This window comes from Marmota marmota, unplaced genomic scaffold (genome assembly GCF_001458135.2).
Source record: "Marmota marmota marmota unplaced genomic scaffold, marMar, whole genome shotgun sequence".
Classification (NCBI taxonomy): domain Eukaryota; kingdom Metazoa; phylum Chordata; class Mammalia; order Rodentia; family Sciuridae; genus Marmota; species Marmota marmota.
The window spans coordinates 2,032,088-2,038,087 of NW_025999928.1; the positions used below are offsets into that span (position 1 = coordinate 2,032,088).

Genomic DNA, 6,000 nt, shown 5'->3' on the forward strand with positions numbered 1-6,000 from the left:
TTCTTGGCATGTTTAACAGGAGTGCCAGCAGTAATTGCTCTTTCCAGATAGCTGCATGAGCATGAAGTATAAGAAAGGCATATTTGGAATCAGTATATATGTTCACCCTTTTATCTCAGGTGAGACCAACTAGTTCTGCCAGTTGGACTCTGGTATTGATGTGAAGTTGCCCTAATGTAAGAACCTTAAAATCTGTTACCATTGTATATCCATATCCCTGTATATCCATCACTCACCAATGAACTCCCAGCAGTGTACAGAGTAAGAGGTATAAGATGATCAAGTAAATACAGTCTGGCAGCATTAAGTGTTGTTAGAACTTTCTCATAAGAATGGAGAGTTTTGTTCCTCTGTCTCAGGTAATAAAGAGGTTGGATTGGGAATCTGATAGGTCTTTAACAAAAAAAAGCCTGATATTTGAGTATACTTTTCTCTAATGACCATAGACTACATTTAGAATTTAGGATTTCTCCTATGTCATGAGAAGCAAATATAACCAAGGGTTTAGGTGTCTTATAGATGGAGTCCCACTGCAGTCATAGCTCTAAGACTTCCAGGCCATCCCTTGGTCACCTTGTCAAAAAATGGGGGCATGGGCTGGGGATGTGGCTCAAGTGGTAGCGTGCTCGCCTGGCATGCGTGTGGCCTGGGTTCGATCCTCAGCACCACATACAAACAAAGATGTTGTGTCCTCTGAAAACTAAAAAATAAATATTAAAAAAAAATTATCTCTCTATCGCTCTCTCTTAAAAAATATTTTAAAAAATGGGGGCTATCTCTGAATCCTTGGAGAATGACTCTCCAAGTAACCTGTTCAACCTTCTAAGTAGGATTCTCAAAGGTGAATAGAAGCTGGTTTCTCAAATGCAAAGGAATATAGAAAAAAACATCCTTTAAGTCTAGGACAGTATAATAAGTAGTTCCCTGGAGAATCTGGGTTAAGGAGAGGATTTGGAACCACTGAATGTAGAGGAACTACTGTCTCATGATTATACAAAGATCCTCAACTAATCTCCATTTCTTGGGGCTCCGTAGAGTCTCCAATATAGGAGTATTATAAGGGCTAGAGCACTCTACCAAAAGTCCCATCATTTTAAAATCAGTATAACAGGTTCCTTCCTAGCTTTATGTTTTAAGGGATATTGTTTTGGACAAGGAAAGTAGGAAGGATCCTTAAGATGAATTTTAACAAAGGTTGTGGTCTCTGGCATAATGAGAAAGGAGCATCAGATGTGGAACTCACACCACAAACAATAAGAGGTCTTGTAAAATATTGCTCAAGGAGTCAGCCCAATGTGCCCCGAATGGTTACTCTATCTTGGGACCAGGGTCCAGGAGAGAAGAACAAGACTGAGAATCAGGCTCCCATATGGAGAAGAAAGCCTATCTGGTGCCTGTCCATGAGCAGGCTTACCCAAGGCTCCTTAAGTTGGGCTTCAGTGATCAGGAGCCATAAAGAAAGCCCCTGGGATCCATTGCTGGGAACTGGTAGGCAACAGCCTCATCCCCTCAGGTTCTGAGGACATCTAGCCTTCCAGTGATTTTCCTGACATAGAAGACAAGGTCAGGAGGTGGTCCAATAGGTGGCCAACACCTCTGGGGACAATCCTTTTATAAATGGCCTTCTTTTCTGTAAGAGAAGCAGGAGGTGATGGAGTATTCCTGAACACCTGCTATCATGGCTGCCAACAATTCTCCATGTTATTTGTCCTTTTATTACACACTGCAAGAAGTGATGCCTGTCCCATTCATCCCTGTCACTGTCCGTATTCCAGTGTGGTTCTGTGAAGGAGACATCCTGGTCCCAGCTTTTTCCTTACACTGTCACCTTTCCTCTTTGAGACGTGGAGAAATCATTTTTAGTTTCAGCAGCCTTTTCTAAGGCCCTTTGTCTTTTCAGGGAAGTCAGGGTTTTTCCTAAAAAGTAGCATAACATTGGGGCTGGGGATGTGGCTCAAGCGGTAGCGCACTCACCTGGCATGCGTGCGGCCCGGGTTTGATCCTCAGCACCACATACAAACAAGGATGTTGTTTCCGCCAAAAAATAAATATTAAAAAATTCTCTCTCTTTAAAAAAAGTAGCATAACATCTTTTCATGCTAAGTCATAAAGGTTTGATTTCTGTTGGAAGGTCTGAATATATTGTTCTTGCATTTTAGTATAACTACCCAGGTCCTTTTCTATAACCTTTAGTTTAATCAGTGAGAAAGGAACATATACCACTTCAGGTCCAAAGTTTCCTCCCAGCATTTGCCAAAGAGAAAACACACCCTGGGTGAGGGGCCTCTTGGGAGTACTTTGACCATGGGAAAGGCTTGCCTTTGGATAAGAAGGGCATGTTTCCATGTTTCCTCTGTCATGAGCCTTCTTATACTAGGATAATATGGGAAGGTGGGCTTGGGAACTGTAACTTCCTCTTTGGGAGGAGCAGAAGGGATCTCCTTTTCATCTGATGGAGGCTTATTATTCCTTGGCAACGGACATCCCTTTTCCAGGGGTTTGTTTCTGGTTTAGAGCAGCATACAGCTGACAAGTTCTGAGTTCAAGTTTACAATCCTTTGCAAGTTCAGGGTGATCCCTTAGATAAAAGAACAACTGTACATAAGAAACTTTACTCCATTTACCATCCCATTTACAGAATAGGTCTAATAGTTGAATGGTACCATAGTTCAGAGTCCTCTCTGGTGGCCACTGTTCTCCATCTCCCAGTGAGTACTGAGGCCAGTCTTTAGTATAAAAGAAAATTAAAGATTTTCATTTCAGTTGGGAGTGCAGCTTAGTTTATCCCAGTATTTAAGCAGGCAGGAGAGCGGTAAGCCTCATGGGATTTTGGAGGAATTGGATCCCATCTGGAAACAAAAAGAAAAAAGAAGTCTTGATGGGGGTCACCCAGTCCCCATTTCACTCTTTTATAAATATGGAGGGGTGGTTCTGGCCTGCAAATTAGATAGACTGTCTTGGCCCAAATCTATCTGAGGAGGACCATATCCAGGTAGGGACAAGCCATAGCCGGTGGTCCAGGACCTCAATATATTTTTTTTTATAACTAAGACATCTTTGGTGTCTCTATTCCTTGAATATGTGTATCTTCCAAAGTACATCTGATACAAAAGGATTGATGGCCACCAGGAGGAAAAAAATTTTAGGAAGGGTATCTGTTTTAGTCATCTTTTTGCTGCTGCAACTGAAAGACCCGACCAGAACAACTGTAGAAGAGGAAGAATTTACTTGAGCACTCATGGTTTCAGAGGTCTTAGACCATAGAAGGCAGCCCCATTCCTCAGGGCTGGAGGTGAGGCAGAAGAACATCATGGCGAAAGAGTGTGGCAGAGGGAAGTGGCTCACATGATGATCAGAAAGCAGAAAGAGAGAGACTCCACTCGCCAGATACAAATATATACCTCAAAGCCATGCCCCCAATTTCCACCTCCTCCAGCCACACCCTACTACTTCAGTTACCACTGAGTTAATCCCTATCAGGGGATTAATTCACCGATTGGGTTAAGACTCTCACAACCCAATCATTTCTCCTCTGAACCTTCTTGTATTGACTCACACATTAGCTTTTGGGAACAAATCATGTCCAAACCATAACAGTACCCTTCTGGTAAACAATTATTTTGTCACCTTTTTATTTAGGGGATCACTTGCAAGCCTAGTAAAAAGGAATTTTACCCATGAATACGGTGTTAAAACCTGTTAGTCCTTGCTTCCCAAAGCATTCTGGAAAATGGAAGAGATGATCAGCCACTATCATAGTTGCCTCTTCCTTCCCCCTCCCCAATCTCTTTGTATGTATTTCATGCTTTTATAAGACAGAGTGAGATGATCACTTAAGTAACTCAGAAAGAAAGAAAATTCTCTCACTCTGGGACTGGTCTTCTTGCCAAGGACAATTCTCTCAGAAAAAATGACAGGAAGGACATAAATGACCCTGAAAGAATCTCACATCTGAAGATAGCATTCTCTCTCACAAAAGGTAAAGAAACTGTACCAATGTTGTCTAGGACAATGGAGTATATTGTTTATTCTGTACCCACTCAAACAGGCTCGGAACTCAGCCTGCTAGCCATGGCTGGGGTCTCCCCAGCCTTAGAGAACCAAAGAAGTATAGGACAATCCATGATCACTTTCCCAGTCTCATCAGCCATTTGACATGACTGTTGGGGACCTTTGAGTTGGTGATCCCAATCCTAGATGAGCCCCTAGTTTTGTTACCATCTATGGGTCTTGGAATACTTGTCTCTGTTCAGCAAAGTATTGAAGAACAGCACACAAAGACAGCAGCAAGCAGCAAAAGTAAAATAACACAGTAACAGACTTCTCCACAGAGAAAGTGCCCCAGAGCCCAAGTCAGATAGGAAAGTGCTGACTTGTACTTTTCATAGGTTTGGGGCCTTGGGGTCCATGATTCTAACCCAGTTCTTCATAGAATCTCCCACTACAGAGAAGGATTACAATTTTTGTTTGGGTCCCCCCAAAATATTTAGGAATATGGAGTGTTGTGCTTCATTTCTGGTCAGTATAAGAGTTTGTTCACTTACTTGTGACTTTTCTGGGCAGAATCTCACTGGAGACGCAGCACAAGGCTCCTCATCTTAAAGGGCAAGTGTCACAGGTCATTGTTGTCAGATGTACCCTGAAAGAGTCAACAGATCTTTTGTTAGAATCTCCCTTCATTCCGACTAAACTAAGTAATGCAGAAACCATCATTCTTAAAGAGGATTATGTCTTCCCAGCATTTATTCTGGTTTTTAAACCTCCAACCCCAGCTCTGGGAAGCAAAAAAAATTACATTCTTCCATACAAGAGGGCTGACTTCTTATTCCCTTCCACTTTACAGAAGACTGAGAACAAATCCAAGAGGGAGAGGTTCAGGAAGGGGAGACAAATGAGGGAGGTACAAAGTACTACTTGTATCTCAAAAACAAATGCTAGGCAAAAGTTGAAGAATGTGCCCATAATCTAAGGGGTTATGGGAATCACCTGGAGTCAATGTTTTTATATTCTATGTATGGGCTGGTTTTTACTGGTGTGTCCTCTGGCTTGAGATTTTCAAACTCCTGTTTCCAGCCAAATTGTTTTCTCCCTTCTACTCATACTGTTTCCTGGCATGGATAAGAAGACTACTTTATTCCCATTAACACAAGCAGTGGACAGGGAGAGCAGTAAGAATTAATGTTTACTAAGACCCTATCAAAGGCTAAGCATTGTTAAGTATTGCCTAGATTTATTCAACCCCAGCCCAATCCCCTCTGAAGTGGATATCATTGTTCAAGTTTCACAGAGGCTCAGAGAAAGAAATTACCCTCGATCACATAGCCAATAGGATTCAAATCCAGTCCAGAATGATTTCCATGTGCACCCCATGAATTGATGTTGTTTGAATAGAGTCCAAGAGATTTGTAAGTAGATGAGAGGGCTGGAGTAAGAATCTTTGAATTATTTGACCACTTCATGGCCTAAGAGGAAAAGAAAAGGCTAAAAAGCAGACAGACATGGAAGGAAAAAAACCAAAATAACATTTTTAATTTAATATTAAATGTAAAGGTGAGAAATTCAAAAGATGGGAACAGAGTTGAAATGTATTAATAAGGTCTAAATAATATCAGTTCTATTTAATATGTCTAGTATATGGGTATATGATTCCATTGTCTATCCCTGTGTAGCAAAATGCCCCCGAATGATGAAATGATGATTTATTTCTCCTGATTATAGATAGGGTTGACTGGGTTCAACTAGGAAGTTCATTTTCTCCATCTGCTTTCCATGATGATCACTCCCTAGACTGCATTCAACTGAAAGTTCAGGTGAATTAAGAAGACCCAAGAAGTTTTTGTTCACATGGTGATATCTCATTGCTCTTTTGAGGTAGACTGGAAAAAGTAGTCCCCCAAACTTCATTCACTTCCTAATCACCAGCATCTGTACTATTACCTTGTATGGTAAAAGATGTGATTAAGTTCAGAATCATGTGTTTATCCTCAATTACCCCAGTGG

General features: G+C 41.4%; 1 long non-coding RNA gene across 1 annotated transcript in view; it reads right to left on the reverse strand.

Annotated features, from left to right (window-relative positions):
* Positions 1–4,883, reverse strand: part of LOC125615926 — a 109,029-nt gene extending 104,146 nt beyond the window's left edge. Inside the window, exons 1-2 of the long non-coding RNA XR_007346529.1 lie at positions 4,796–4,883; positions 4,545–4,639 (exon numbers count right to left, since the gene is read on the reverse strand). This is a non-coding gene — a long non-coding RNA (uncharacterized LOC125615926). The remainder of the gene's footprint in view (positions 1–4,544; positions 4,640–4,795) is intronic.
* Positions 4,884–6,000: the final 1,117 nt, after the last annotated feature.